This window comes from Stegostoma tigrinum, unplaced genomic scaffold, assembly GCF_030684315.1.
Source record: "Stegostoma tigrinum isolate sSteTig4 unplaced genomic scaffold, sSteTig4.hap1 scaffold_80, whole genome shotgun sequence".
Lineage (NCBI taxonomy): Eukaryota > Metazoa > Chordata > Chondrichthyes > Orectolobiformes > Stegostomatidae > Stegostoma > Stegostoma tigrinum.
In genome coordinates, this window is record NW_026728747.1 from 1262110 (window position 1) to 1285013 (window position 22904).

At 44.3% G+C, this 22904-nt stretch overlaps 1 long non-coding RNA gene across 2 annotated transcripts in view; it reads left to right on the forward strand.

The window, feature by feature from the left end:
• LOC132209279 (uncharacterized) overlaps window positions 1–22904 on the forward strand; it is a 49326-nt gene that overhangs the window by 22470 nt on the left and 3952 nt on the right. The window contains exons 3-4 of one of the 2 annotated variants that reach the window (XR_009445371.1): window positions 1509–1594; window positions 7181–7338. This is a non-coding gene — a long non-coding RNA (uncharacterized LOC132209279). The remainder of the gene's footprint in view (window positions 1–1508; window positions 1595–7180; window positions 7339–22904) is intronic. The other variant, XR_009445372.1, reaches the window with a different exon arrangement.

Below are 22904 nucleotides of genomic sequence, written 5' to 3' on the forward strand. Positions count from 1 at the left end.
TCATGATTATAATGAATGGTGGTGCTGGCTTGAAGGGCCGAATGGCCTACTCCTGCACCTGTTGTCTGTTGTAAAAGTTAATTGTAGAAGAATGATTAAGATGGTCGCATATATATGGTGTTGGCAGCTGGTTCACATTGGGAAAACAACATGGTTGATCTTGATTCTACTCCTACTTGTTACACAGAAGCCTCTTCGAGCAACAATTCTTGAATGCCACAATGATGCCACCCGAAGGTTGCAGGAACAGCAACTCATATTCAGCTTGGGAACCCTGCAGCCCAATGGTATCAATGTGGACTTCACCAGCTTCAAAATCTCCCCTTCCCCCACCGCATCCTAAAACCAGCCCAGTTCGTCCCCTCCCCCCACTGCACCACACAACCAGCCCAGCTCTTCCGCTCCACCCACTGCATCCCAAAACCAGTCCAACCTGTCTCTGCCTCCCTAACCTGTTCTTCCTCTCACCCATCCCTTCCTCCCACCCCAAGCTGCACCTCCATCTCCTACCTACTAACCTCATGCCACCTCCTTGACCTGCCCGTCTTCCCTGGACTGACCTATCCCCTCCCTACCTCCCCACCTATACTCTCCTCTCCACAAACTATCTTCTTTTCTCTCCATCTTCGGTCCGCCTCCCCCTCTCTCCCTATTTATTCCAGAACCCTCACCCCATCCCCCTCTCTGATGAAGGGTCTAGGCCCAAAACGTCAGCTTTTGTGCTCCTGAGATGCTGCTGGGCCTGCTGTGTTCATCCAGCCTCACATTTTATTATTCTTGAATGTTGATGGGACGTTGAAATGCAGGTAGATTATCATGATCACTTGTTGAAAATGGATAGCAGCTAGTAGTTCTCTTTCGTCTCAACTAGTGACCAGTAGGCAACGGTCAAACAGTACGTAACCCAGAGGTCACAAGCTCCCCTGAGACATGATGTTAGTTGAGCCTCATGAATAACTACCTGCAGATGAACTATCTGCAGATAAAGCATGGTATTAAATCTCACATATACTGCTCTCAACCGTTTTAATCGAAGTATTTATCACTCGTTGCATAGAAACAGATCACAAAACTGAAATGGCATATGCACAAATACCAGCGTAGAAGTTCTTTACAGTAGCATTTTGTTTAAAGTTGTATTTGTAAAATAAAAGGGTGAAATATTAACTTTCACAAATCATATTAACATGCTGTAGAAATCTGTGGAAGTGAGAAATTTGTTTTTTGATTCAATACATGTCTGACAAATGACAATTCAAAGAGATCTTTGTTTCAGCTGGAGTGGGTTGTGGAGTCAACCTCATCAGGGGCATTTAAGTGACTATTTGACAGGCATATGGGTGATAATACAAGATAGGGGTGGAGGTTAGATAGACCTGAGGTTTAGGGTAAAAGTTCAGCACAGCATCATGGGCTGAAGGGCCTGTACTGTTCTATGTTCTATGTATCTTATGCTGTATTCAAATAAGTAAAGTCAGTCAGTGACATTCTGTAACTTCCTTTTCCAGGGGTAGGAGTGGAAGAATCAGAGTGTTTCTTTGAAAATTGGCTTGATGTGTCTGTCCAAGGGTCATCTGGAGGAAAAAATACAAGTGTCAGTACTAAATCTATCATTGCTGATACACATGTAAACTGTAGATTTAACTGTACGTAAACTTTGTTTAACAAACTAGCCCACTCAATAAACTGACAAAAATTACACACCAGGTGTTTACTGTATTCTCATCATCTCTGTGATGTCTGGTGAGGGTGCAAGTGAGAAGGCTCCCTGCCAGTAAGTTTGAGTTAAGGCGAAGTTGCATCATTACTGAAGTTATTTATGCTGTAAATGAAGGAGAACAGTAATGTGTATATCCCATGCATTATGTTCCTGTTATTGAGTGTGTGTTTTTTGTGTGTGTGGACCTATTGATCAACTGGAATTTTTGATTATTCAGCCCATTCCTGGTACCACGGGTACTGTTTAACAAAAGGTTTGCTGTCTTAGTATATTTCTCTATTTAGTCACTGCCACTATTAATGTTAAGTTATAGCGTGGTCTTTGCAGAATCTGCACAGTGCATTCCTGCTGGATAAATGATGCACTACATCTGTCTGATGCCATTGCTTCTCAACGACACCATCTTAGCAGCTGTTTTTGTTACCAATAATGTTTTCATCATTAGAATACTTGGAAAATATTCAGAAGTGCTGTATGACTCTACTGCTCACTTGCAGCAGTGATAACACTTAATGTGAGGTCATGTTTTTCCCCATTTGATGTTCTATTATCAACAATGTATCTCACAACTAATGGGCATATTTCATTGAAACCTGGTCTGTACAGGTATGGTCCAAGGAAGAACTGATTAGTTTTTGACAGATCTAGATTTATTTCTCTATTTTTTAAAAACATCAGTTAAAATTTGTTGTATAGGCAAATGATCATCTTTCTAGAATATTGTTGATTGATTTAGAATGTTGTGGATTGTGACAGCCCTGATAGTAGAATTTTTCATAACTATCAAAATATGAGCAGAATTTTCAGAGCAGATTATCAAATTGGCCTGAAGCTTTCTCAGTGAGATGGAAGCTTTTAATAAAAGGATTTATTTTGTCGGCCTTGCATTTACAAAGAATCAGTCAAGTGGAGAAATGTCTCAAAGAAAAGCTGTGTAATTGTAGAGTCATGGATGTTTGTTGCACAGGAGGAGGCCGTGCGGTCTGTCGTTACTGCACTACTCAACAAAGATCTGTCTACATTGAACTCACATGGCATTTATTTCCTTTTTGATTGTTTGACCCATAGCCCTGGAGCCTACAGCAACACAAGTGATTATCTAAATACTGCTTAAATATTCAGACACTTTCTGAATCAGCCACACTTTCAGTCAGTGAGTTCATGTCAACTAATGGAAAAAGCAGCTTCCAGTTATCCTTTCTATGCCCTTCAAAATCTTAAACACCTTTTACCAGGTCCCCTTGTCTGCTCCAATCTTGTCATCAGTCAGATGGGCAGGTCAGTGGCAGATTGATATAGCCTGAAGAAGGAATAAGATAAGAGAGTACTTAATGTGGCAAAGCCTGTCGTGCCCGATGGAGGTCAGCTACAGCAGTCAGCAGTGAAGTCCACTGGCAAGGATGGGCGGGTTTTAGCCCAGCGCAGGGAATACAAACCATCACGGGGGAAGCCTCGTTCAGAGTGTCTGCAAACTCGTGGCTTAGGAAAGGACTGTAATAGAACATAGAACAGAACAGAACAGTACAGCACAGAACAGGCCCTTCAGCCCACAATGTTGTGCCGACCATTGATCCTCATGTATGCACCCTCAAATTTCTGTGACCATATGCATGTCCAGCAGTCTCTTAAATGACCCCAATGACCTTGCTTCCACAACTGCTGCTGGCAACGCATTCCATGCTCTCACAACTCTCTGTGTAAAGAACCCGCCTCTGACATCCCCTCTATACTTTCCACCAACCAGCTTAAAACTATGACCCCTCATGTTAGCCATTTCTGCCCTGGGAAATAGTCTCTGGCTATCAACTCTATCTATGCCTCTCATTATCTTGTATACCTCAATTAGGTCCCCTCTCCTCCTCCTTTACTCCAATGAAAAGAGACCGAGCTCAGTCAACCTCTCTTCATAAGATAAGCCCTCCAGTCCAGGCAGCATCCTGGTAAACCTCTTCTGAACCCTCTCCAAAGCATCCACATCTTTCCTATAATAGGGCGCCCAGAACTGGACGCAGTATTCCAAGTGCGGTCTAACCAAAGTTTTATAGAGCTGCAACAAGATCTCATGACTCTTAAACTCAATCTCCCTGTTAATGAAAGCCAAAACACCATATGCTTTCTTAACAACCCTGTCCACTTGGGTGGCCATTTTAAGGGATCTATGTATCTGCACACCAAGATCCCTCTGTTCCTCCACACTGCCAAGAATCCTATCCTTAATCCTTTACTCAGCTTTCAAATTCGACCTTCCAAAATGCATCACCTCGCATTTATCCAGGTTGAACTCCATCTGCCACCTCTCAGCCCATCTCTGCATCCTGTCAATGTCCCGCTGCAGCCTACAACAGCCCTCTACACTGTCAACGACACCTCCGACCTTTGTGTCGTCTGCAAACTTGCTGACCCATCCTTCAATCCCCTCATCCAAGTCATTAATAAAAATTACAAACAGCAGAGGCCCAAGGACAGAGCCCTGTGGAACCCCACTCACCACTGACTTCCAGGCAGAATATTTTCCTTCTACTACCACTCGCTGTCTTCTGTTGGCCAGCCAATTCTGTATCCAAGCAGCTAAGTTCCCCTGTATCCCATTCCTCCTGACCTTCTGAATGAGCCTACCATGGGGAACCTTATCAAATGCCTTGCTGAAGTCCATATACATCACATCGACAGCTCGACCCTCATCAACTTTTCTAGTCACATCCTCAAAAAACTCGATAAGTTTTGTGAGACATGACCTACCCCTCACAAAGCCGTGTTGACTGTATTTGATCAAGCCATGCTCTTCCAGATGGTCGTAAATCCTATCCCTCAGAATCCTTTCTCACACCTTGCAGACGACAGACGTGAGACTTACTGGTCTGTAATTGCCGGAGATTTCCCTATTTCCTTTCTTGAAGAGAGGAATTACATTTGCCTCCCTCCAGTCCTCAGGTACGACTCCAGTGGAGAGTGATGTTTGACTTTTTAAACTTTTGTTTTTATTCTTCTACTGTTATACTAAGAAGACTGTAGTGCTGAATTTTTTAACTTATTCATTTATTTTTATCACATGGAGCATGGAACGGTACAGCACAGTACAGGCCCTTCAGCCCACGATGTTGTGCCGAACTTTTACCCTAATCCTGTGGTCAATCTAACCTCCGCCCCTACCTTATACTATCATCCATGTGCTTGTCTAATAGCCGATGAAATGCCCCTATTGAGGCTGACTCCACTCCCCTCTCCGGCATTGCATTCCACTCCCCTACGACTCTGAGTAAAGAAGGATGGATAAATTTTCTACTTCTGCAACTAAAATTGCGTACCAAGGTACTTTGTACCTGAGATGGCACCGTCTAAGGCAACTTTGTACTCTTTTCTTTGTACTCTTGTACCCTGTATTGAATGCATGTGATAATAAAATCTCACTCTAATGCATAGCAGGACACTGGGAAGCTTAGAGGAGAAAAGGGACCCTGGAGTGCTTGTTCATGAATTCCTGAAGGGGTCAGGTCAGGCTAGTAAGGGTTGTTACAAAGACATATGGGACACCTCCCTTTATCAGTTGTGGCATAAATTGTAAGAGTGGGAAGGTCACTTTGGAGTTGTTTAAAAGTTTGGTTAGGCCACAGCTGGAGTCGTGTGTGGCATTTTGGTCACCACCCATTAGGAAGGATGTAATTGCACTGGAGGGAATGAAAAGGATGTTGCATGTGTTGGAGCATTTTAGCTGTGAAGAAAGACTGGAAAAAATCACATTATTTTCTGTGAAGCAGAGAAGGTTTGGTGGGTGAATGGAGGTCCTGACAGAGGCATATAAGATTATGAGAGGTATAGATGGGTTGAATAGAAAGCATTGTTCCCCTTAGTTAAAGCATCAATAACAATAGAGCATAATTTTAAAGAGAAAGACGGGAATATTGAGGAGGTTTGAGGAAAATCGTTTTCATCCAGAGTGTGGTGAAGGTCTGGAGCGCATTGCCTGGGCGGGAAGTTGAAACAGGAAACCTCACAACCTTTGAAAAGTACTTGGATGAGCAGTTGACATGTCGTAATATTTAAGAGAATGGTCTCGTGTGTAAAAATGCGACTAGTATATGTTGCAGTGTATTTTTAGAGGTACAGCCTTAGTGGGCCATAGGACCTCTTCTGTACTATATGATTCCATGACAACCCCCAGCCCAGGCAGCTGGTTTTTTCAGTCATCTCCAGGATTACACCCTTCATAGTGTGATCCCTTGCGTTGTTCGCCGTCCCAAGTTCATTAGCTCACACTTTTCCTGGTTGAGTTCAATTGCTGTGCTCAGCTGACCAGTCTGTTGATCTCCTCCTGAAGTTTATTCTTCCTGTCTGTCAACCAATTTTGGATCCAGTGTGCCACTTTGCCTTTGATCCCATGGCTGTTATTTACATGGCCATTCCATCGATATCCTCCTCACTAAATTAGCCATTCGCTAGCAATACAGTCATACATCCTGTGTTTAAGCCCAAATGATGAATTAACTTGACAAATTTCAAGGGTCCTTGTGGAAAGCCCTGCACAACCCCACTCAAAGCAAACATCCTGTCAAATAGATATCCCTCTACCATCAATCACCCTGTGCTCTCTGCCACAGCCAGTTTTGGCTCCAGTGTGCCTCTTTGCCTTTGATCCCATGGCTGTTGTTTTCTTGCTCAATCTGCCAAGGGGGACTTTACTAAGCCCACATCAAATGCATAATGTGACCTCATCTTAACAAATCCATAGTGTTTATCCCTGATTATTTCTTGCAAGTACATTCTACCCCTAAGAATGCCTCTTTATAGCTTCACCAGTGCTGAGATTATTCTGACTGGCCTTTAATTTCCTGGTCTGTTCCTCTCTCCGTTTATTAATAGTGGGACAATGTTAATAGTGTTTCATTACTTCACGTGTGATTGACAAGGGTTTGAAAATTGCTGCCAGCGGCCCAGATATCTCCTCCCTCACTTCCCCCGCTAGCTGGTATACGTTTCAGTTCGCCCTGTAGATGTATCCACTTTTAAAGTTGCTCAACCAGCTGCATCTCCCTGTATCTTAACCTCTGATGCTCCGAGGTCCTCTGCCCTGATATCTTACTTGCAGTGTCCTTTTCCATTGTAAAGATTGACACAAAATATTCATTGAGGACCGTGCCGATGTTTTCCAGGTCCACACAAAGATTACCTCTGTGAAATGAACGAGGAGCTATTAGAGAGGTTTGAGATTTACAATCAAGAAAGAAATTGACAAAATGACTTCCTTGGAGAATCAGACAACATACATTGTCCATTGTTGTAAACAAACAGAAGTTTTTGTTTCCACAGTTGTTTGCAAATAGCCAATCAAGATCATAAAAATAATGTTTTAAGATGATTTACAAAGCAAGGCAATTGAGGAAGATGTATTGGATGTATTGAACTCTCAACTACCTCCCTTAAGTTTAGGAATGTCAGTATTTTTCTTCTGGATAACTTTTGCAGATATCTTCAAACAAGTAGCTGAACCCACAGATTTATGTGACCAACGAAGCCTGAGCCTTTTGCTTCACGATGCAGTCCAGATCCCTCGGCAGCTGGGTGAGGTAGCTTCATTTGGAGGCAGCACCATTGAACCAAGTGTCCGCAGTTGCTTCCAACATGTAAGTGTGCTCTGCACCAATTCATAATGTCAAGCGGGTCTACTTGCCAGTATGAATTTTGAGCTCATTTTCGTTTTGTTCACCTGCACATCTGCCAATGTGGTATATCGTATCCATTGCACCCGGTGTGGCCTCCGCTACATTGGGGAAACCAAGCAGAGGCTTAGGAACCACTTTGCAGAACACCTCCGCTTGGTTCGCAACAAACAACTGCACCTCCCAGTCGCGAACCATTTCAACTACCCCTCTCATTCCTCAGACGACATGTCCATCATGGGCCTCCTGCAGTGCCACAATGATGCCACCCGAAGGTTGCTGGAACAGCAACTCATATTCCGCTTGGAAACCCTGCAGCCCAATGGTATCAATGTGGACTTCACTAGCTTCAAAATCTCCCCTTCCCCCACTGCATCCCAAAACCAGCCCAGTTCTTCCCCTCCCCCAACTGCATCTCAAAACCAGCCCAGCCTGTTTCTGCTTCCCTAACTTGTTCTTCCTCCCACCCATCCCTTCCTCCCATCTCAAGCTGCACCTCCTTTTCCTACCTACTAACCTCATCCCACCTCCTTGACCTGTCTGTCTTCCCTGGACTGACCTATCCCCTCCCTACCTCCCCACCTGTACACTCCTGTCTACCTATCTTCTTTTTTATCCATCTTCGGTCCGCCTCCCCCTCTCTCCTTATTTATTCCAGTTCCCTCTCCCCATGCCCCTCTCTGATGAAGGGTCTAGGCCCGAAACGTCAGCTTTTGTGCTCCTGAGATGCTGCTTGGCCTGCTGTGTTCATCCAGCTCCACACTTTGTTATCTTGCACTATTGATATGGACTGGTTTGTCACTAGAATTTATTACCCAGGCAAAGTGTGTCACGACTTCAGTTGATCTGAGCTCTTAACAGCAGGTGGAGCCTCAAGTTAATGCCTCTTCTGAATGCTGGCATCTCCGACAATCCAAATTCCTCAGTACTTCATTGAAGTATTACCCTAAAAATTATGCTTAAATATAAATTACAGCTTGAAGCCATAACCTTCTAATTTATTGTTGAGAGCTCTACTAGTTTATAACAGAACTAGAACAGACCTGGAATGGATACGGGATGGTTTTCTTGAGCAATATGTTGAGGAACCAACTGGAAAGCAGTGCATCTAAGACTGGGTGCTGTGTAATGAGAAGGGAATCATTGCCAATCTAGCTGTGCAAGATTTCTTCGAGATGAGTGGCCGCAACATGATAGAATTTTTTCAATCAAGATGGAGAGTGTGAGAGTTGACTTGGAGACCAGGGTGCTGCATCTTAATAATGAAAGCTGAAGATATGAGGCATGAAATTAGCCTTGATAGATCACAAAGAGTTGCTTAAAGGGATGACAGTGGATAGGCAATGGCAAACATTTAAGGAGCACGTGGGCGGACTACAACAACTGTTTATTCCTGTCTGGCATGAAAGCAAAATGGGTAAGAGGACCAATCCATGACTTAACAAAGGCAATTAGCGATAGTATCTGATCCATGGAAACAACATTTGAGGATTGGCAGCATAGTAGAATTTAGCAAAGAAGGACCAAGGGATTGATTAAGAAGGGGTAAATGCAGTAAAGTAAGCATACAGGGAACATAAAGACTGACAGAGTTTCTATAGATACGTGAAGAGAAAGAGACTGGTAAAGACAAATGTTAGGAAGGGGGTTGACCAGTCAAGGGAAGACAGACAGGTCAAGGAGGCAGGGCTGACGCTGGTAGGTAGGAGGTGGGGTGGGGTTAGGGTGTAACCCTAACCCGAACTCTCACCCTAATCTCCACCCCACCTCCTACCTACCAGCATCATCCCCTCCTCCTTGACCTGTCTGTCTTCCCTTGACTGATGAACCTCCATCATAACTCCCCAACAACACTCACCTTTACTGGCTCCAGCACCGCCTCTTTGATCTGTCTCCACCTATCTTCTCCTCTATCCATCTTCTATCCACCTCCCCTTCTCTCTTTATTTATTTCAGAATCCCGTTCCCCTCCCCCATTTCTGAAAAAGGGCCCAAACCCGAAACGTCATCTTTCCTGCTCCTCTGATACCGCTTGGCCAGCTGTGTTCATCCGGCTCCACACCTTGTTATCTCAGATTCTCCAGCATTGGCAGTTCCTCCCGTCTCTGAAATGGTCTGTTGGCCTTCGTTCCGAGAGGTTTCGAGTACAGAAGCCAGAATGTGGTGTTGCAGTTACGCAGCACCTTGGTGAAGCCGCACCTAAAATAGTGTGTGCAGTTTTGTGCTCCTTTTCTGCGGAAGGATGCTGTTGCTCTCATAGTTTATCAGTGCAGCGCATGTTTATCAGCCTGTTTCCCGGAATGGCAGGTCTGATGTATGATCAGAGATTGACTCGGTTAGGATTGTTCTCGCTGGAATTCAAATGAATGAGGTGACTTATAAAATTCGAACAGGACTGGACAGGATAGATGCAGTTCCCAGTGGTGGGTGTGTCCAGAACCAGGGGTCACAGTATGAGGATTCAGGATAGACGATTTCGGAGGTATTTCTTCACCCAAAGAATGGTGAGTCCGTGGAAATCATTACCAAAGCAAGCAGTTCATGTCAAAACATTGAACGTATTCAAGATATGGCTAGATATAACACTTGGGGTGAATGGGATCAAGTGTTATGGAGAGAAAGCAGGATTAGGCTGTTGAGTTGGATGATCAGTCATGATCATGAAGAATGGTGGAGCAGGCTCAAAGAGCCATTTGGCCTCCTCCCTCCTCCTAGCTTCCATGTTTACAATAGTCACTCTCTGAAATGCAAAGCTTGAGCAATTGTGCAACTTTGAACTGGGTGCTGGTAGTTTGGTCAGTAACGAAGTTAGGTAAGGCTCGGCAGGACAGTGCTCATTGTTGTTTCTAACATTTTCACCGTGCAGGACTTAGTCCTTGCTCTGCTTCAAGCGAAGAAGTGAGCTAATTGGAGATATCTACAACTTGTTAAGGTTCCAAAGGTTTAAAGTGATGTGGGGATGTGTGGTATTGCTCATAAAGTACATCATGAAGATAAATAAGATAAAAGATAAAAGAATGACGAGAGTAAGATGAGGGCCAATCAAGGACAGTAGTGGGAAGTTGTGTGTGGAGTCAGAGGAGATAGGGGAAGCACTAATTGAATATTTTTTGACAGTATTCACTCTGGAAAACGACAATGTTGTCGAGGAGAATACTGAGATACAGGCTACTCGACTAGCGTTTTGTACAGTCACGGGATTTATAGGGATTGACTTCCGGAGCCATGATGTCATGCTCCAACTGTACAAAATGCTAGTGCAGCCTCATTTGGAATATTGCGTGCAGTTCTGGTCGCCCCATGACAGGAAGGATGTTGAAGCATTGGAAAAGGTGCAGAGGAGATTTACCAGGATGCAGCCTGGTCTGGAGCACAGGCCCTATGAAGAAAGGCTGAGAGACTTGGGTCTGTTCTCATTGGAGAAAAGGAGGCTAAGGGGGGATTTAATAGAGACATATAAGATGATCAGAAAATTAGATATTGTGGACAGTGAGAGTCTTTTTCAGAGGATGATGATTTCAGCTTGTACAAGGGGGCATAGCTACAAATTGAGGGGTGATAGATTTAAGACAGATGTCAGAGGCAGGTTCTTTACTCAGAGAGTGCTATGGGCGTGGAATGCCCCGCATGCCAAAGTAGTTAACTCAGCCACATTAGGGGCATTTCAACAGTCCTTGGATAAGCATATGGATAATGATGGGATTGTGTCAGGGGAGGGGCTTAGATTAGTTCACAGGTCGGCGCAACGTCGAGGGCCGAAGGGCCTGTTCTGTGCCGTATTGTTCTATGTTCTATGTTCTATAATGGATATCACAAGTAGATGACTGATGTGTATACTGTGCATTGTCAAATGGTTCAAATTTTAGAACTGAAAAGTGCCTGGTCTACCTCAAATTGCCATGGAAAACCAAAGCTTCTCAAAAGTTTGAGCTTAAGCAAGTAATTCATGCTGCTGCTGTATAGTGGTTATGTGAATGGTATTTTCCCCTAGCAGGATGCTGTTGTCAGTCCAAAAATAATCCTCATTGCATTGACCAACATTGTCTATGAAATTTGCAGCCAGTATTATGCCAGACATATAGGTCATATATGATAATGATTGGCCGACTGAAAACTGCTTGTTTGTAATGAGCAGAGCACACCGCACCGGCACGTGTGAGATGCTTTCTCTTTTCCACAACCAAGGACCCCAACATGGTTCGCAGAACTTTCACTTTGATCCATTTCACAAAATTCGGCCCTCATCCATTCCACCTATCCCAGAATCATAAATTCTCCTTATTCTCAGCTTGTCCCTCCATCAACCTCTGCGTTCAGCAGATTATCTTCCAGCATCTTCACCAGTATCCCCTTTCAGCATTCCAAAGTGACCATTTCCTCAGTCACCAAGCAAGGTCCCAAATACACTTGTAAAGTGAAACAGCGATTTACCCGTACTTCATCTGTTCAAACATACAGGTATATTCAATTTTTCCAGTGTTTTCTCTGCAAAGGGGAAATGATACATTGATTAGGTGATTATCCTGCGGTACACCCTCATTCAGTCCACAAGAGTGGACTTGTCAACCACACGACATGTTTTTCTTCTCGTATAAATTATTCCAATTGTTTGAAATATCATGTTCTTGCGTTTGTTCCATTGGGTGTAAGACAAAACTGCTTTGGTAATAAAAGTCTCTCTGAAATGAAAGACACAAATGTAAGGTATTTCCGGCTGGTAGACAGGAGGTCGGAAAACTCCCAAAAATTCTCAAGGGAATGCTTGTGATGAGGTGGAGGGTAGAAGAAATTATGTTACGAAACATTATTTTTTGCAAAAGCTTGGTAACACAATGGTAATTTTTTTTAAAAAAATCAAAGGTTGTGTCCAGAAGAGGTGTGAATAGCTACATAGGCATCTGAATGCAAAAAGGGATACAGGAGCAAGATGGAAGCGTAGGTTCTGATCTAAATTGGTTGAACTTAATATTGGACCAGAAGGCTAGAAAGTGACAAGACAGATGATGAAGTCTTGTTCCTCAAACTTGTATTAAGGTTGTTGACTAATTGATTGATTTATTGTCACGTGTACCAAAGTAGAGTGAAAATCTTTATTTATGAGTGGTACAGGCAGATCATAGTAAGCGAAGGATATACAGATGAAAATGACAGAGGCATGCAGGTTACATTGAACAGAGCATGCGCTCAGTGAGATCAATGTTAGCAAGATCAGCGTTATTTCAGGTTAGAGAGTCTATTTATCAGTCTGATAACAACTGGGAAGAAGCTGTTCCTAAAACTGTTGGTGTGCATGTGTTCAGGCTTCTGTACCTGGTGCCTGATGGAAGAGGATGTAGGAGATCATTACGTAGGTGCGATGGGTCTTTGGTGATGCTGGCTACCTTTCCGCAGCAGTGAGCCATGTAAATGGAGTCCTTGGATGAGAGGTTGGCTTCCGTGATGATCTGGGCTGTGCACACCCGCTTCTGTAGTTTCTCACAGTCCTGGGCAGAATAGTTGCCATACCAGGCCATTATACACTTGGACAATGTGCTTTTAATGGTGCATCTGTAGAAATTGGTCAGGCCAAATTTCCTGAGCCGCCCGAGGAAGGAGAGGCATTGTTGTGCCGCCTTGACCAACGTATTTTCGTGGAAAGTCCAGGACGGGTTGTTGATTATCGTCATACCGGGGAACTTGACACGCTCCACCCTCTCAACCTCAGTTCCATTGATATACATCAGGGCGTGTTCTCCTCCTGTCTTTTGAAATCAGTGATCAGTTCTTTAGTTTTGCCGACATCGAGAGAGAGGTTGTTCTCTGCACCACGTCACCAAACCCTTTGCCTCCCTTCTGTATTTTGATTCATTGTTAGATATCCATCCCACTGCAGTGGTGTCGTCAGTTAACTTGCAGATGGCGTTAATTTGGAATTTGGCAACACAGTCATGGGTGCACAAGGAGTGCAGTAGGGGGCTGAGGAAACATCCTTAGAGGGCACTAGTGTTATTGTGGAGGAGGGGCAGTTACCTATCTTCACTGTGGTTTTGGGTCAGAAAGTTAAGGATCCAGTAGCAGAGGGCAGAGCAGAAACCTAGGTCATAGAGTTTTGAGATCAGTCTGGAGGGGATAATAGTGTTGAAGGTGGAGCTGCAGTCAATGAGCAGGATTCCTACATAGCTCATTGTGCACATTTCTGCCAACGACATCGGTAGAAAGAGGGTTCACTGAATCCCTACAGTGTAGAAACATTCAGCCCAACAGGTCCACACCTACCCCTGCAAGGCTAACAAACCTGGTAGCTATGGACAATTTAGTGTGGTCAATCCACCTAATTTGCACATCTTTGGACTGTGGTAGGAAACTGGAGCACCTAGCGAAAACCCTCACAGACATGGGGAGAATGTGTAAACGAAGAGTCACCCAAGGGTGGAATTGAGCCCAGGTCCCTGGTACTGTGAGGCAGTAGTGCCAACCACTGCACCACCTTGTTGCCCTTGAGACTTTCTCCAAGGCTACCCTTGTGTCTTAAGGGACTCTTTTCCCCCCATTCTCACTAACACATTTATTATGTCGTACAATCCCGTAGCAGCAATATCTTTTAGAGTGTGGGAAGAAATGGGAGTAACTGGAGGAAACTCAAACAGTCATGGGGAGAATGCGCAAACTCCACACAGACAGTTGTCCACAACTGGAATCGATCCTGGGGCCCTGTCACTGTAAGGCAGTGGTGCTAACCACTCAGCCACTGTGCTGTGGCATTTAGGTCCTGCAAAATGAGTACAAGAACTAGAATGATGAATATTCAACCTTTCGCACAAAAAGTTGGTCAGAGCTAGGACTCATACTAATCACTGTAACACTGTTTCTGAGACAACAAGGTGGAGAGCTGGATGGACACAGCAGGACAAGCAGCATCAGAGGAGTAGGAAAGCTGATGTTTCTGAAGAAGGGTCTAGGCCCGAAACGTCAGCTTTCCTACTCCTCTGATGCTGCTTGGCCTGCTGTGTTCATCCAGTTGTACACCTCGTTAACTCCGATTCTCCAGCATGTGCAGTTCCTGCTATCTCTCCAGAACACTTTTTGTTTTGTTCACAGCAATGACAGAACACAGTTTGAGAGAAAATAATGCAGCCATATACACAACATTGATGAAAGATACTTTCTCATTTCCAAATGTTAAGGAAAGCGTTGTATGAAAATTATATTCTGTCACAGAATTTGGACACACTCTGGTTTCTTCCTGTGTTGCCTAAAACGTATGCCATGTTTTTCGACCTTTGATTTCTCAGCATTTCTTCTTCTTTTGTAATGTAGTGCTGGAGGGAAACCATAATCCCAGATTGTAAGTGCTTTGAGGTTCAACATTGTCTGAGAACCCCCTCACTGTCTCTGAATACCCAAACTGATCAATAATAATCATCCTAATTGTCTGTCTTGACCTTACTGCAGCATTGCTTATTGTGTCACTGGCGGGTGACAGATCACATTGACATTTCACATCATGAAAGTAGCTGCATGAATATTTGTATTCTTGGTTCTACATTAGTGAGTTTTTGTTGCAACGTTTTGGTCTGGAAGTAAGAGGCATCTCAAAGAATGTGCTATCTGTGCTTTTGTGGAATCTGCTTTTGTACTTTGACTTTGGGTTAAGCAATGTAACATGTCCTTGCTGATTTTCCATATTTAATTCAATTAGAATTTCATTGACTCTAGGTTTTACTCTTGAAATATGATGAATGAGCAGAAGGCTATTCAGTCCATTGAGTCTGCCACTCAATGAGATCATAAAATACTGATATTCCTCGATACCACTTTCCTGCCGTTTCCCTATAGCGTTTCATTCCCATACTGTTAAAAATACTCCAGTCTGAGCATCTTAACTTTTGTACATCCCTCTGCAGGCAGTCTGGCAGTCTCATCACTTGTCTTCCATACCTATTTTTGTGTTTTCTGTAAGCTCAGTAATAGTACATTCACTTTCATCACTATGTCATTAATATTTATTCGCAACAAGAATGGCCGTGGCATTGATCCGTATGGCAGTTCACTTTTTACAGCTTGCCAACCTGGAAATGACTCCCCCTGTACCAAATGTCTGTTCTCTATTATTTGGTCAATCCCCTATCCATGTTAATATATTTCCCCAAAACTATGTGGTCTTATTAAAAGTCTTATCTGCTTGAAGTGTGATTATTTTTACAAATACCTTTTTGAATGTCACACCCTTTTATTTGTACTACTTGTAATCTCCTCATGGAATTCTTATAAATCTGTCATGCACAATTTCCTGTTTATCAAGCCGTAGTGACTGTGATTGTATTACGTATTTTAAGTGCTCTGCAATTACATCTTTTCTGATAGGCTCTTGCATTTTCCAATAACAGACATTAAGCTAACTGGCCAGTAGTTATCTTTTTTGTCTCCTTTCCTTTCTAAAATAAAGGTACTAGTCATAGCATCCCTGCAGCATGAGAGCAGGCCACTTGGCCCATTGTGTCCAAACTGACTCTCGGAAGAGCATGGCACCCAGATTCAACCAGCTGCCCAGCCCCTGCAACCTTGCATTTCCCATGGCTAATCCACCTAATCTGTGCATGTTTGGATTGTGGGAAGAGACCGGAGCAGCTCGAAGAAACCCACACAGACACGGGGATAAGGTGCAGATTCCTCACAGAAAATCACCTGTGGATGGGATTGAATCCAGGTCCCTGCCACTGTGAAACAGCATGCTACTCACTGAGCCACCATACTGCCCTGTGGGGCACTGGGACTTTTTGAAAAGCCAAGGATACTGGAGAGATTGTGATCAGTGCATCAACTATCACTATAGCTATTACTTTTAATATCCTGGGATGCAGCACTTCGGGCCCAGGGGACCTAATGGTCTTTAACCCAGTTAGTTTCCCTCATATCTTTTCTTTAGGGATAGTTGCTGTTTTATATCCTGTCCTATCATTTGCCCTTTGATTATGCAGGAATTTTGGAACACTGTCAGTGTCTTTTACTGTGACTGTATTCATTTGTGGGACATGTGTGTCACTGCCTGGCCAGTATTTCTTGCCCATCCTGAGTTGCCTCTTGAGAAGGTGATGGTGAGCTGCCTTCTTGAACCACTGCATTCTTCCTGCTGTGGGTTGACCCACAGCGCTATTAGGGAGGGAATTCCGGGATTTTGAGGGGAAGGAATGGCAATGTATTTCCAAGTCAAGATGGTGAGGGACTTGGAGGCGGTGGTGTTCCCATATGTCTGCTGCCCTTGTCCTTCTGGATGGAAGTGGTCTTGGGTTTAGAAGGTGCTGTCTGAGGAGCATTGGTGAATTTTTGCAGTGCATCTTGTAGTTAGTACCCACCGCTGCTACTGAGCATTGCAGATGGAGGGAGTGGATACTTGTAGATGTTGTACTGGCTGCTTTGTCCTGGATGGTGTCAAGCTTCTTGAGTGTTGATGGAGCTGCACTCATCCAGGCAAGTGGGGAGTGTTCCATCGCACTCCTGACTTGTGCCTTTTAGATGGCGGACAGGCTTTGAGGAGTCAGGGGGTGAGTTATTTGATGTGATATTCCCAGCATCTGGCCTCCTCATGTGGCCACTATCTTAATGTGATGACCAGTTGAGTTTCTGGTCAATGGTAACGCCCAGCTGACAGTGAGGGATTCATTGATGGTAACACTCTTGAAAGTCAAGAGATGGTCAGAGCCTGGCATTTGTGTGGCGCAAATGTCACTTGGCACTTGTCAGCCCAAGCCTGGATATTGTCCGGATCTTGTTGCACGTGAACTTGGACTGCTTCAGTGTCTGAGAAGTCAAATGGTGCTGAACATTGTGCAAACATCAGCGAACATCCCCACTTCTGACCTTATGATGGCGGGAAGGTCATTGATGAAGTAGCCGAAGATGGTTGGGCCGAGGACACTACCCTGAGGAACTCCTGCAGAGATCTTCTGGAGCTGAAATGATTGACTGCCAGCAACCACAACCACCTTCCCATGTGTCAGGTATAACTCCAACCACCGGTGAGTTTGCCTGTGAAACCCATTGATTCCCATTTTGCTAGGGCACCTTGATGCCACACTCGGTCAGATGCAGCCTTGATGTGAAGGGTTGTCGCTCTCACTTCAGCTCTGGAATTCAGCTCTTTTGTCCACGTTTGAACCAAGGCTGTGATGGGGTCAGGAGCTGAGTGGCCACGGCAGAACCCAAACTGGGCGTAACTGAGTAGGTTATTTCTGAGCAGGTGCTGCCTGATAGCACTGTTGATCACACCTTCCATCACTTTACTGATGATTGAGAGTAGACTAATGGAGCAGTAATTGGCTGGCCTGGTTTTGTCCTGCTTTTTCTGTACAGGACATACTTGGGCAATTTTCTACATTGTCAGGTAGATACCAGTGTTGAAACAAACTAGAACAGCTTGGCTCAGGCAGCAGCAAGTTCTGGAGCACAAATCTTCAGTACTGTTGCTGGAATGTTGCCAGGACCCATAGCCTTTGCAGTATCCAGTGTCCCTAACCATTTCTTGATATCACATGGAGTGAATTGAATTGACAGAAGACTGGTATCTGCAATAGTGGGGATCACTGGAGGAGGCCGAGTTTGATCACCCATTCAGCGCTTGTGGCTAAAGATTTCTGCAAATGCTTCAGCCTCATGTTTTGCACTGATGTGCTTGGTTCTTCCATCGTTGAGGATGGGGACATTTGTGGTGCCTCCTCCTCCTCCAGTGAGTTGTTTAATTGTCCATTGCCATTCATGACTGGATGTGGCAGGGCTGCAGAACTTACATCAGATCCATGGTGAGATTGATTAGCTCTGCCTATCACTTGCTGCTTTCGCTATTTGGCATGCAAGTAGTCCTGTTTGGTGGCTTCACCAAGTTGATTCCTCATCTTCAGGTAAGCCTGGTGCTGCTCCTGGCATGCCCTCCTGCACTCTCCATTAAACCAGGATTGATGGTAACGGTTGAGTGAGGGACATACTGAGCCACGAAGGTTGTAGATTGTGCTAGAGTTCAATTCTGCTGCTGTTGATGGCCCACAGCACCTCATGGATGCCCAGCCTTGAGTTGCTAGATCTATGTGAAGTCTGTCCCATTTACTGCAGTGATAGTGCCACACACATGATGGAGGTTGTTCTCAATGTGATGGCGGGACGTTGTTCCACAAGGACTGTGCGATGGTCACTCTTACTGATACTGACATGGACAGATGCAACTGCAGCTGGCAGATTAGTAAGGATGAGGTCAAGTATGTTTTTCCCTCTTGTTGGCTCCCTCACCACGTGCCGCAAACCCAGTCTGGCAGCTGTGTCCTTTAGGATCTGACCAGCTCGATCAGTAGCACTGGTGCTGAGCTACTCTTAGCAGTGGATATTGAAATCCCCCACCCAGAATACATTTTGTGCCCTTGCCATCCTCAGTGCTTCCTCTAAGTGTTGTTCAACATTGCAGAGTACTGATTCAGCAGCTGAGGGAGGACGGTACGTGGTAATCGGCAAGAGCTTTCCTTGGCCATGTTTAACTTGAAGCCATGAGGCTTCATGGGGTCCAGAGTCAATGCTGAGGCCTCCTAGAGCAACACTGTCCTGACTGTACACCACTGTGCCACCACCTCTGCTGGGTCTGTCCTGCCGGTGAGAGAGGACATATCCAGGGATGGTGATGGTGATGGTGGAGTCTGGGACATTGTGTGAAAGATATTATGACTGTGTCAGACTGTTGATTAACTAATCTGTGAGACAGTTCTCCCAATTTTGGCACGAACCCCAAGATGTTAGTGAGGAGGACTTTGCATGGTCGACAGGGCAGTTTCTGCCATTGTCTTTTCTGGTGCCTAGGTCAATGCTGTGTGATTTATCCAGTTTCATTTCTTTGAGTCTAAGTAGTGGTTGGTCCAACTGAGTGGCTTGCGAGGCCATTTTAGAGGGCAGTTGAGAGTCAAGCTCATTGCTGTGGTCTGGAGTCATATGTGGGCCAGACCAGGTGAGGTTGGCAGATTTCCTCCCTTGAAGGACATTAGTGACAATGGATTCATGGTGATCGGTAGATTCTTAAGTCCAGACTTCTTTTAAAAATTAAACTTCCACCATCGAACCCAGGTCCCCAGAACATTTTCTGGGTTTCTGGATTAATAGGTTAATGATAATACCAGTAGGCCTTGAGGACTCATGCAAAGAATTTATTTAACTCTTCAGCCATTTCCTGGTTCCCCAATATTATTTCTCCAACCTCATTCTCTTAGGGGCTTGTATTAACTTTGGCCTGTCCTCCTTTCTATATATTTAACAAAGTTCCAGTTGCCTGTCCTGATATTATTTGCAAGTCCATCCTCAAAGTTTACCTAATCCCCTTCTTTTTTTGGTTGTTTTCTGCCTTTTAAGAATTTCTCGATCCTCTGGCTTGTGATTAATCTTTGCAACATTATATCTATTCTTTCTTTCCATTTGATAAAAGGATCCCTTTGCCTTGTCACGTAGGATAATACGATACAATGTTTTGTTTGTCTTTTCTTGCAATACAGAGTTTTTATAGAACATTACAGCATAGTACAGGCCCTTCGGACCTTGATGTTGTGCTGACCTGTCATACTGATCTTAAGCCCATCTAACCTACACTATTCCATGTGCGTCCATATGCTTGTCCAATGACTTAAATGCTCCTAAAGTTGGCGAATCTACCACCGTTGCAGGCAAAGCGTTCCATTCCCTTACTACTCTCTGAGTAAAGAAACTACCTCTGACATCTGTCCTATATCTTTCACCCCTCAATTTAAAGCTGTGCCCCCTCGTGCTCGCTGTCACCATCCTAGGAAAAAGGCTCTCCCTATCCACCCTATCTAACCCTCTGATTATTTGATATGTTTCAATTAAGTCACCTCTCAACCTTCTTCTCTCTAATGAAAACAGCCTCAAGTCCCTCGGCCTTTCCTCGTAAGACCTTCCCTCCATACCACGCAACCTCCTCGTAAATCTGCTCTGCACCCTTTCCAAAGCTTCCACATCCTTCTTATAATGCGGTGACCAGAAATGTACACAATACTCCAAGTGCGGCCACACCAGAGTTTTGTACAGCTCCACCATAACCTCTTGGTTCCGGAACTCGATCCCTCTATTAATAAAAGCTAAAACACTGTATGCCTTCTTAACAGCCCTGTCAACCTGGGTGGCAACTTTCAAGGATCTGTGTATATGGACACCGAGATCTCTCTGCTCATCTACACTGCTAAGAATCTTACCATTAGCCCTGTACTTTGCCTTCCGGTTACTCCTACCAAAGTGCATCACCTCACACTTGTCTGCATTAAACTCCATTTGCCACCTCTCAGCCCAGCTCTGCAGCTTATCTATGTCTCTCTGCAACCTACAGCATCCTTCATCACTATCCACAACTCCACCGACCATAGTGTCATCTGCAAATTTACTAACCCATCCTTCTGCGCCCTCATCCAGGTCATTTATAAAAATGACAAACAGCAGTGGACCCAACACCGACCCTTGCGGTACACCACTAGTAACTGGTCTCCAGGATGAACATTTCCCATCAACTACCACCTTCTGTCTTCTTTCAGCAAGCCAATTTCCAATCCAAACTGCTATATCTCCCACAATTCCCTTCCTCCACATTTTGTACAATAGCCTATTGTGGGGAACCTTATCGAACCTTGCCGAAATCCATATACACCACATCAAACGGTTTACTCTCATCTACCTGTTTGGTCACCTTCTCAAAGAACTCAATAAGGTTTCTGAGGCACGACCTTCCCTTCATAAAATCACATAATACACCAACTTTGGATGCTTGTATGCTTGCTTGTTTGCTGATCAAAATTAAATAAGTGAAACAATTGCACTGAGGTCACCAATCAGCCAGCACATGACCCTTCCTGTGCATTGGCTGCATGGTTACAAGGAGGAAGAATCAAGTGTCTGGTTCAGCTCAGTGAGACAGAAGCTGTATATTTTGGAAGTTTTGGATTTGACCTTTGAACAGGACAGTTCCATTTATGTATCTAAGTTATATTTATTCACTGTTTCACAGTGGAAGGACACAGTGGAAGGATGGCAAAATGGTCAACTCAAGGATGAATCTTGGGGATGTTTACTAATAATTGCACAGTGTTTAGCATCAACAGCAAGATGTCGATAATACTCGGGCTTGAACTGATGAGTGCCAAATAATGTTTGCACCACAGAGGTGCCAGGCAATGATCATCTCTAACAAGAGAGAATCTCACCATCTTCCTTTGTTGAGTTTCAACACTGAAATTCTGTTATCAACTTCATGGGCGTTACTACTGACTTGAACCTGCATGAGATAAGCCATATAAATACTGTGGCTACAAGAGCACGTCTGGGAATCATGTGGTTAGTATCTCCTCTCGTTTCTCCCCAAAGCTTGTCCATCTCTGACAAGGCAAAGTTGGGAGTGTGATGGAATATGATTGCCTGGATGCCGCAGCTCCAGTAACACTCAAGAAGCTTGATGCCATCCATGCTTGATTGGCACCATTTCCATCACCTCAACATTGATGTTTGTCTACTGCTGATAGACAATGGGGGCATTGTGTACCATCTACAAAATGCACTGCAATAACTCATCTGACAGCAGTTCCCACTGGAAAAACAAGGGTAGTTCACCTGTATTGGGTACGTGTGACTGCAATAAATCAAATAAATCAGATCAAATGCTGGGCCAGAATCCTGGCCATCCCTATCTATCAGCCTTGTGCAGGGTATCTATCCCAGATGAACACTTGCGGTCCATGAAGTTAGTTCAGTGCCTTTGCAACAGTGATAATGTGTGACCAATGTATGCTGGCCTTGCGCAGGACCAACATAGAGCCATACAAATGATATAAACCAGAAGGGAGCCATTCAGCCATCTTTGTCCATACTGACCCATAGACATCTGATGCCTTTTTTAATCCCAAATTGTTACAAACGTACATGGACCTGCAGCACTTAAAGTGCAGATCCAGGTACTTCTTAAAAGAGTTTAGAATCTCTTAGTCCAACACCAATTCAGGCAGCAAATTCCTGACACCCATCACCCTCTGCATAAAACGGATTTTCCCACATCCCCTCTAACCCTTCTGCCACTTAGCTTGACTCTGTAACTGCTGATTTTTGAATTCTCTGCCAAGGGAAGCAGCTTCCTCCTGTCTACACTAACTCTACCCTATCTCTGCCCTTCACTGTTTTGTATACCTCAATCATGTCATCCCTCAGACTTTTCTGTTCCAAGGAAAACAGCCTCATATTTACAATTCTCCAGCTTTGGCAATATTTGAGTAAATCTTTTCTGCACTGTCTCCAGAGTTATTATATACTTCCTGGATTGTGATGAACACAACTGCACACACTACTCCAGTTGTGGCATCATCAGTATCTTGTACAGTTTTATCATGATGTCCTTACTTTGGTAATCTACACTTTTCCCAATGAGGCAAAGCATTCCCTGTGCCTTCATCAGAACATTACTGACCTGTAGTGCTACCTTTAGGAACCTGTTCACTTCCATGCTTAGATCCCCCACTTCATCTACCCCTCTCAGT